The sequence below is a fragment of the Adiantum capillus-veneris genome, chromosome 18, assembly GCF_014529385.1.
Source record: "Adiantum capillus-veneris isolate H3 chromosome 18, ASM1452938v2, whole genome shotgun sequence".
Taxonomy (NCBI): Eukaryota; Viridiplantae; Streptophyta; class Polypodiopsida; order Polypodiales; family Pteridaceae; genus Adiantum; species Adiantum capillus-veneris.
The window spans coordinates 95,607,090-95,617,712 of record NC_140948.1 but is presented as its reverse complement, the minus strand read 5'-3'; positions in this window follow the sequence as shown (position 1 = coordinate 95,617,712).

Sequence of the window (10,623 nt, the reverse complement as noted above, 5' to 3'; positions counted from 1 at the left end):
AAGATCATGAGAGGAACGAGGATAAGATAGCGGATAGCGGACACAACCAAAGAAACATCCAAATAGGTTACCCTAAGGTCTAATAACACTCTCCTATGATCAAAACGTCAAAAAATAGTGATTTAAGCACTCAAAGCTCAAGATTAAGCTGTCATGAACCACAATGGAATTTGCAATGCTTGCACTTAATTGAAAGAGCAAAGAACGAGGAACACAATGAAAATTTCAAAATTGAAATCTGATTATCCAATCATAAGATACGTTGATTACAAATCTGAGCTCAGAAGCTGCTTGAGCGTACGTACAACAAATCTTCCTCTTCTCCAAAGATAAGCCCTCCCTTTCACACTAACATTATTATCTTTTATACCTAGGGCTTTCTAAATGGCCAGTGGCCAGCTCATATGGGCCTTTACAGATATCATAACATAATTACAACTCAGGGAATCGACCTGTTACTCTGTGATCAGATTTACACACAGTGTAGTTACACTAGCTTGAAAAAATAACATAGTACAAATACATTAAAAATGTGGTGTCCGACTAGGTGTCCGGCTAGGTGAACGCTTGTATGCTGGGCCTTTACAGATATCATAACAGAATTACAACTCAGGGAATCGACCTGTTACTCTGTGATCAGATTTACACATAGTGTAGTTACACTAGCTTGAAAAAATAACATAGTACAAATACATTAAAAATGTGGTGTCCGACTAGGTGTCCGGCTAGGTGAACGCTTGTATGTTATATCCGCCAAACATTCCCCCCCTTCCTAGCTCGTGTCATCCCTTGACACGACCACGTGCAATTTGATTATTAGGGTGTTCTTTAGGTCTTTAGCTTGAAGGCTGACCTTTAGCGGTGAAATTGCTCCTTCCTTGAGTGAGTTACATCTGCTATGTTTTGATTGATACGTGAGTTGGGCTTCTATCGTTGAGACAATTTTGCATTTTGTTACACATTCTTCTTTTCGTTGCCACCTTTGGCAGGGAAGATGACTTGTGATGTTGCCTGCATTTTGGGAACGAATCGTCTTTCGGTTGTTGACTTTATAATGGACTTGTCCTCGGGTTCCACTTTAATGCAATTCCTCTATAAGATTTGACACAAACTATGAAGCTGTGTGAGCACATTATGAGTGTTGTTGATAGCTCTCTTGTTGAATTTATCATTGCTTGTTGTTGTATGCCATTCTTTGACTTTCCATTGTTTGATGGAGCTTTGTTGTTGCCCATGATGGTAAGAGTTGCTCTTCACAAACATGGTTAAAATCTGTAACTGTTACTCTGATTCTTTGACAATTGATATGGGTAGCAAATTTCTTATTGCAGATGTAAAGTGTATATATACAAGAGGATAGTGATGAGTGTTTCTAGACTAGGTCTAAACCTGGACGACCAAAGGGAAAAACCCGATGGAAAAAAGTGCCTTTGGTGTAGGCTCCTATTGGAGTTGAGCAATTGGACTTTAAGTTCATGTTCATGCAAGGTGAGTGCTTGGGAGAAACAAAGGAAAATGTCTAATGCAAGTGTCAATTATGAAAAACTCTATATGCATATGAGAAAATTTTCAAACAAAAGCATGCAGTGTGAAAGATGGAGTTGATGGGTGTTGGGTGCTTTAAGGAACAAATATAGCACATGTGACATCAAATGATGTCGCAATAGCATGGTCAAGATCTATAACTATTGCTTTGATTCTTTGATAGTTGATATGAGTAGCGAATTCCTTATTGTGGATGTAGTGTGTATATATACAAGAGGATAGGGATGAGCGTTTCTAGAATAGGTTCTAAAACCTGGATGACCAAAGGGGAAAACCCCAGTGGGAAAAAGTGTCTTTTGGTGTACACTCTTATTGGAGTTGAGCAGTTGGACTTTAAGTTCTTGTTCATGCAAGGTGAGTGCTTGGAAAAAACAAAGGAAGAGTGTCTAATGCAAGTGTCAATTATGGGACACACTATATGCATACAAGAAATTTGTCAAACAAAAGCATGCAATGTAACAGATGCAGTTGATGGGTGCTTCAAGGAACAAATATAGCACATATGACATCAAATGATGTCGCAATAGCTTCCAAGTTTCCAAGAAGGATTTTTGATGTAGAAGCTTATCCACTCATACCTTACTGTGCTTGGTGCGTGAGTATCATTTCGACTTCCTCCTTCTTTTTGGCCCAAACATTGGTGTTTCCTTGATAGTAGTCTTAAGCAATGATTGATTCATTTGAGGCAACCCACCCTATGACCTTTGGTTGTTGAGGTTGAACCTGTGCTTGGTGTATCCAAATTGGATCTTTGACTTTGATGTGCTTTTTGGATACTAAAACTTGGTTGATTCTTTTCGACTGCTTCTGGAGGCTTCGTTGTGATGGAAACTTGGATTGATAAACTTTTTGCTTAGGTTTCCATTGCGTTGCTGATGGTGTGGCTTTTGATGTAGAGACTGTGCAGGAAGTTTGATGGAGATTTTTTGAAGGTAAAGTTGACTTGCGAGGTTGATCTACTTCAGTGTGTGCTTTAGCTTTACTTTTTCTGCCACGGTTGGTTGTTTCTTCTCTGCATGGATTTGAGATGCTTCTGGGACTCTTAACATTGTTGTTATTTGAGCTTTTTGTTGTTGTCAAAAGAAGATGTTCATCCAGCTTTTTGTCAAGACTAGACTCTCTTCGATGTGATGGGAGTCAATTATATAGAAAGTGTCCTTGAACTCTCTAGTACTCAACTTGAGTACAGCCTCTACCACACTCGGAATTGGTGTTTTAGCACTTGTGTAAATAATTTATTCTCGCTCTTTGATTGATGGATTTCTCATCATTATCCAAGTACCATAGGACAGTAGATTCTTCGTAGCATAAGGATCTATCATTTGAAAATGTGATTTTGAGTCTTGTTTCTCCACGTATGTTGAATTTGATCATTGTAGGAGACAATAGAATAAGGATTCTTCATAGCATAATGATCTATCACAATTGAACATGTGATTTTGAGTCTTGTTTCTCCACATGAGACAATATTCTATCTTATCCTCGTTCCTCTCATGATCTTGAGTTTGTTGAACATCTCATGTCGAACTTGAAAACACTACTTCTTCACCTGCTTTCAATTGTGCATTTTTTGGATTCGACTTCTTTGAAACAACTGTTGTCGATTCTTTAGGTATGTCAATGATGATATATTCTTGTGGTTGCTTCTCTTCCTTTGTTTGTGCTTTTGCACCATGATTTATGACAAAGTTGTTTTTCACCTTTTCTGCTTTCATACTCACAATTCTCATTAGCTTCCCTCAACACCTTTATCATAAAATAAGGAGCTATGCCATAGCCATACTCATCACAAGATTTTGTAGGCATTATTTCGTTTCCGCACACATCTAGAGTAGCCAGTATCTGATCTCAACCAAAAGGTTTAAACAAATGTTCTGGAAATGGTTCTCAAATGTAATCTTTGTCTTCCGTTGGCCTATCTAAAATGCAATCCTCTTTAATCAAGCTCTCGCCTTTGGACGATCCACAAATCCAATTATGTGCTTGTCATGCAACCAAGCAGGTATTTGCTTTTCGTGGATTGTTGTTGAGTCAAATTCTTCAGCTTGAGTTCGACTAACATCTCTGTAGCTATGGTCTTTGATATTGATCCTCGTCGTAACATCCTTGTGCCGCAAGTAGAGATGGTCATATCCCAATCGTGTACCATCTTTAGTTCGCATGACTACATCTTACGAGTAGAAGGTGAAATTTGATGTAAACCTGTTGTGGATTTATGTGTGGTTTTTGTACAGAATTATAGGATTCCAGACTTTGAATCTATTTGCAGTGCTTACTTCTCTAGGTGTTTGCTCCTTGGGTAGGTGTTCTTGCTTTATGTTTGAATCTTTGTGTGTTTAAGCGTCAGAAATCCATGGGAAGTTTCTCGGAGGCCACTGATCAAAGCTTGTTTGTACGAGGACTTTGAGGAGGCTCGGAAAGCTTGGAATGATCTGCCTCATGTTCTCGAAGTATGTATTCCTATGCAAGAACTCATGGACACTGTTGTGCAATATGCTATGAATGCAGTGATCTTGTTTTTCCCGGGGAAAATGCCTACTGTGCAAGATGTTGGGCAATGGGTCGATTTCTTCTCAAATGCCAGATTTTACAAAGTCCTCTTGGCGGAATTGAAGCCAAAAATATGTTGTTGGAAATGTCTCTATTATTCTTTGGCACGCAGATGACTCATATTTTACCGTGAGCACTAACAAAGGATTATCAAAGTCTTATCAGCCATAAATGCCCGGTGTGGGTGGAAATAGTGGACTTCCCCCGCACATGGAGACATTTCTACCATTGTTGGTTGCACAGCTCGGGAAGGTGATCTGTCCTCCGAAACTGGCTGCGAATACCAATAGGTTCTGCATTCTACGGGACACTGACAAACCTACAACAACAGGCATTATGGTTGATGCGGGGAACCCATGGGTGGGCAAGCGTCCATTCAAACTTAAATGGGACAAGTTTGCAAATTCATATTTTCGATGTGGTAAATTTGGGCACATGCAATTTGAATGCCCTGAACCCGTTTTGCAACCTTCTCCTTCAGCAATCCCGTCACCTGCTCCTATCTCCACACGTAAACCTTTCAATGAGGCTAAGCAAAATGGAGGCTCAGTTGTTAATGTAACTCGTGATGTGGAAAAGGGGATAGCCAAGCCTTCATAGTCTATAGTTTTTGGTAATGGCAATGCTATGAAGGGTAAAAATGTAGGGTGTAGTTCCTGGGTGGTGACTAAAAAGACGATGAAGATTCACACTCCACCCTCCTCTCGTAATGATGTTCCACTTATAAATGCAAATAAGAGTGCATTGTTCAAGCAACTTCCATGTAACAATAACCGCATGTTGATTGATGCATGGAAAAGTGATGCATTCTTATAAATATGTATTTATTAGTGAGGCTTCTACCCACATTTGAATCCTGCAAAAACTTGTTTTGCAATGAATCAACAGATTGGCTCTTGCACGTCCACATGGGCACGTCTACCTAATTCCTCGTGTTCTTTTGCCATTTGTATATATGATCTCTCATACATGACCGCACTAGATGCATCTCGTGTAATGTGCATGGGTTATGTAACCTTGATAAATGGCAACTAACTTGGCACTATGTAAATACATGTAGGGCTGATATAGTTGTTTTGCAAGAACGTAAACAACACAAGTTTGTTGGTCAATGTTCCTATTTTGTGGGTTATTGGATTGCCTATGCTGGTTTGCATGATTACTCTGGGGTTATGATGATGGTTCGGCATGAGCTTCAGCCACTCTGGTGAGCAATGGCCCAAGTGGTCGTTGGATGATTGTGCAATGTTTGTTGAATGGTTAGATTTATGAAATTCAAGGTTTATATGCATATAAATTCTAGGCAAAGGGCTATCGTATGGCGAGATATCTCTTCTTACTATGTACCTCCAAAGCACTCCTTTGTAGTGATTTTAACAATACTCCTTATGTGTATGATAGCACCACCGGCAATTCACATATGTTACTTGTGGAGAGACAAACATGGGATCATCTCCTTGCTTATGCACAAATGCTTAATTTATGGTGTTATTTTTATCTCGATGTCTCGGGTTTTACTTTTCAACATGCTGCTCATCACTCATATCGTGCACGGCTAGATAGATGGTATGTTCTCAACATACAACAATACAAAGACTTTGTATGTGATATGAGAATGGATTACACTTTGCAGTTTATCGGGATCATCACCCTGTGTTATTGATTTTGTACTTTGGGCAATCACTTTGTGATAGACCTCTTTATCGAATGCATCTGCTACATATTAACAATGCTTATCTTACTCATGAGGCCTTTTGAGATATAATTTCTGGGCTTATTTCCCCCTTACTTGCTCACGTGCATCTTGATCTCGATGTTGCTTGGTTTCGATTTGTTATGCGAGTGCAATGTGCTATTCAGGATTATGGTAAATACATGCATTGGACTCGAGGCAATGTTAAGGATGCCAAGCATGTTTGTCAACATTTGTAGGAATTGGCTAACTCACGGCCTTTATCTGACTATGAATTATCGGAGTTGTGTGAAGCTTGAAAAATGGCAGACGCGGACTCGTCAATGAGCTCTGGTGGATAAAGGTTGTGCTTCAAAATAATTTTTCGAGCATTTGCATCACATGAGGGTTTCTCAAGGTTTTAAGCATGTGAAGCTTCCTTCAGATGCTTCGACATCACCTAAACAGGAACTTGCTAATGCCTTGGTCTTTCATTATAGACAAACATTTTCTCTCTCATGTATGACCAACCATTTCTTTTCAGGATGCACAATCCCTTAAGAAACCTTTCACTGATTTTGAATTGCATTGTGCGTTGCTTTCATTGGACTATTGGCAATCCCTTGGCTAGGATGGGCTTACTGTGGAGTTCTTTATCTCTTTTTGGGAGACTCTAAGAGAGCCCTTGCTTTTCATGATGAATGTGGCATGGGAGAAACAAGATTTGCCAGTTTCTTGGAAAGAGGGTTTGCTTAAATTGTTACCTAAGCAAGCACTTTGTGAGCAATTCTTGCATTGGAGGCCAATTACGCTGATGTGTGTCGTGTATAAGATATTAGCTAAGTTGTTGGTGAAGCAGATTAAGGATCACCTTCTCACAGGAATACATCAGGCTCAATATGGTTTCATACCACGTCGTCAAATCAATGACAACTTGGCTAATATGCTAATTGGCATGGAATATGCAACACAATGTACTTGTTATACAAGTTGACATTGAAAAGGCTTTTGACCTTGTGCCCTATGGTAATGTTAAGTGCTTCATGTTAGGCGCTCACCATAACTTTGCTTCTTATTAAGCTATTCCCTCTCTCTCTCTCTCTCTCTCTCTCTCTCTCTCTCTCTCTCTCTCTCTCTCTCTCTCTCTCTCTCTCTCTCTCTCCGTTGAATCATCTCGACTCTCTTGGCCGGGTCCTCAAATTATCTAACCTTTTAATATGTTCTGGACCATCTCAACCCTCTTGCCCAAATCCAAGTACGGCTCAAGATGCTCTCCAAAGTTTCTCTCTGAGAGAAAGGTTAAGATGCTTCTATAAAGGCTTGCAAAGTTTCTCTCTGAGGGAAAGGTTAAGATGCTTCTATGAAGGCTTGCAAAATTTTGGTGGTAGGGGGTACCCACCTGGAAAAAATAAAGATGTAAAGAGAATCTAGAGAGATCCCTGTGGTAGGGCGATGCTGCATTGCGTCGGCACTGAACCAGAAAAAAATGAAGAGGAGGGGTGACAAAGCAGGGGGCAAAGGCAAGGAAGAAACCGGAGGCAGAGGCGAGGACGAAGATGAAGCAACAGTCAAAGGCAGGGATGGGGATGAAGCAGGAGGCAACAATGAGAGTCCAGCTTCTTTTTTATTTTAATAGCCAAATTCCCTTCGAGGTAAGTGACGTGCGTCGAGCCTCATGGTTACAGGAGTATTCATTTGACTAGAACTTCTAGGGGGTCATGATCGAATCCCTCTATGCATTTTACATGTCATTGATATATAGGCAAGGTCCTTAGGAGCAAATTACAGGATTCCAAGGAATCTAGTGTAGTAATGAATGAACTACAATACGAGCCAGTAGGTGATACCCATGGTGATAGAGGCTTCAAACAAGAAGTATCATTTTACGTTACTACTCAAGAGATACATCAATGAATTATGTCCCCGCAGCAAAGATGTTTCAGGTGTAAATCGGTCTTTTGTTGATGAAAAACTGGTAATGTCAAGCTTACTTTTAGCAATACATGAAGTGAGGACAGCCTAAGTAAAAGACAAGTGGAATTGGAGCTGATCTCTTTAGATAGCTGATTCCATTGTTAGAATTTAAAGCTACTGGTAAGTCATCAGTTCAGTTAGTGAAATTGGAATAGAGAATGGAGACTAGACTGAAATAGTTATCTGATTATTGAAATGAGAGACATACTGGACAATTGGAAAAGTGTTTGCAGTTTCAGATTCATCGTTCAGGGACAACCAGTACAAGATGTAACAGTTGAAGCTCAAATGATTACAGCACTAATGATTACAAGGTGGAGTTAAAGGCGAAGAGATTGTAGCTTCGGGAATACCTGAAAGATAAAGCCAAGAGAACTACGAAGAAAGAACCCCGATTAAAATATAATGGGTCCTATTTATAGCCTTCCAGAAGTTACTATAGTAATTGTCGTGGTAATTACTGGCGTGTGACTGATCCACTATTTAGCTTTCCAGGAGACAATTTCCGCCTGTTGGAACTGTCTTCGCCTTCTACATCCTTCCCTCCTTTCTTGAACTTTGGTATAACTCCAAAATTTCTGAAAACTAAAATCCACCGCCTGATTCTGAATTGGTGTTGAGGAATCCATCTGGATTTCTGGTTGTGGCTCAAACCCAAAACCCTAAACCCATATGTCTATGTTGGTTGATGTTCCTCATGAGTTGGCCTATGTTCCTCATGATAGTACTCCTTTGGAGTCGCTAGCTCTTCTGGTATTGCTAGCTTTATGTTATATTTCATACTTGTTGAGTACTTGACACCCCTATAATTGTAATTCCAAGGGTGCCCAGCCAAAGAAATTCCAGTGCCTCACTGGGAAAATCCTTTGTCTGATTCTGAGATGGAACTACCCAGTATCCTTCCACTGAGCCCGCTTCCTCTTGCCCTTCTTCTTTGCTGGCTCTTCAGAAGTTCTAGTGTCAGCATTGTCCTTCTGGATAAGTCAATAAATGGTCTTCTGTTCAAGTTGATCATGTCTTGCAGTGGACATCTCTAATTCATAAGGCGTGAAAGGATTATATGTTTTGGTGTCGGGATCATACAACGTGCGTCTACCTTTTGTCTGACGGCATCTGGCCAATTTATGACAATGCAAAGCTGTGTGGATCCATTCTTCCGGAAGAGGCTGATTTATTTTAATCCTAGCTTCAAAGAGGATCTCAGTTATTTCTTTGTACTGTGGCCCCATACCTGGTTTAGCCGTAATATCCTTTTTAGGGATCTTAGAGGACTCCACAGTAAGTTGAAGCAGCTGATTGGTGATCTTGGTGACCTTTGAGATGGATCTTCCATTGTCCCATACAGAGCTTGATCCTCTATATTTCTCCTTGTAGTTCCAAAAAATATCATTTAGTTGGAGAGCATCATTGATTATTATTTTCCAGGTTTTTCATTCTATAGTGGCTCGTTATACCAATCCTCAAGATAATCAATGATGTTAAAGTATGTGAGCCGATCCACGGGTTCTGGATGTTGAGGATACAAAGCTGGAAAAAACCTAGACAGCTCAGTCTCTCTAGCAGGCAATCCATACATGAGAACTGGGGAATCAGGTACAAACTCTAGAAAGTTGAGGACAGCCTGGTTCTCCTGCTGCATCATCTTCTTGGTGACTCGAACCAGCTAAAGTCTTTGGAAACCAATTGCATGTTCTCCTAATGTCATTTGAGTCCGCGGTCCTTTACTGCTGGAAGTCTGATCTTCAATAATAGCTTGTACCCTCTGGTCCAAAACTCCTCTAGCAATTTGCATTTGAAGTAGAACTTCTTTCACTTGACTCCTGACCTCTTTCATACATTTATATGTAGACCTGTTCCCAAGCAGAAGCTCTAATTCAATGGCTAGGGAATGACAGTCTGCAGTAGACTGCCGCTGCCAGTGTGGATTGACCAGCTTATCATCATAGGTTAGTGCCCATTCAGGTACCCTGTCTAGAAGTTGAATTCTGCTAGGATGCTCAAGTAATTGGCACAACTTCTGATCATGGAAAGCGACTGAGTTTTCAATGCTGGATCATTTCTCTGGCGCCGACATATAGTCTTTGAAAGCGTTCCAGATCAGAAAGAAGAACATCATCCTCCAGATACATCCTCATAATAGGAGCTTGCTGATGTCTTAGCCTCTTGTTCAGTGTGATGAGTTGTAATGAGTGTTTCTCATCACCCTTCAAGGTCTCAGTCACAGCTTTAGCTTTCCATTTTACATCTGAACTATACTGTGACCGGTGTATTGGGGAATCTTCAGTGTTACCTGGTTGCCAATCATCAGCCCTCTAGTCTCTCGACTGTTGATCCTTGTATTGGTCTGGCTGGTCTGTGTTGGGCTGACTGCCTCCTGTGGCAGTTGATCCACCAGCACCAAATCCTAAAGGTGGAGACAAGGAGAGTCATTATCATCATCATATTTATCTGCTGGTTCATCCTCCCTATCTTCATCCTTCTCTGCACTTTCTCAGAATCCTCATCAAGGTTATTCTGCTTATCAATGTAGTCCAGAATAGCTTGATTTTCCAAAGCACTGTTATATTCAGAAAGCTTATCCTACAAATCACTCTGCATTGTTTCCATGAGTGCCTTCAAATTATCCATATTGAAAATGGCGTTACCTTCTGGATTCAGAATATTAGCCAAGTTATTGTATATGTATCTTTCTGTTAAAGAGGCTTTCAATGCAGTGTGGTTAGTCAACAATGTGTTGAAAATCAACTCTCTTCATCCTCAACATAGCCTCAAATCTGTCAACAGCTCTCTCAGTCTGCTTTTTCTTCATTTAACTGCCTCATCTCAAACTCAAGCTTTAACATCTTACTTTCCAATGTCTGAATTGTCTTGGCTGACTGATT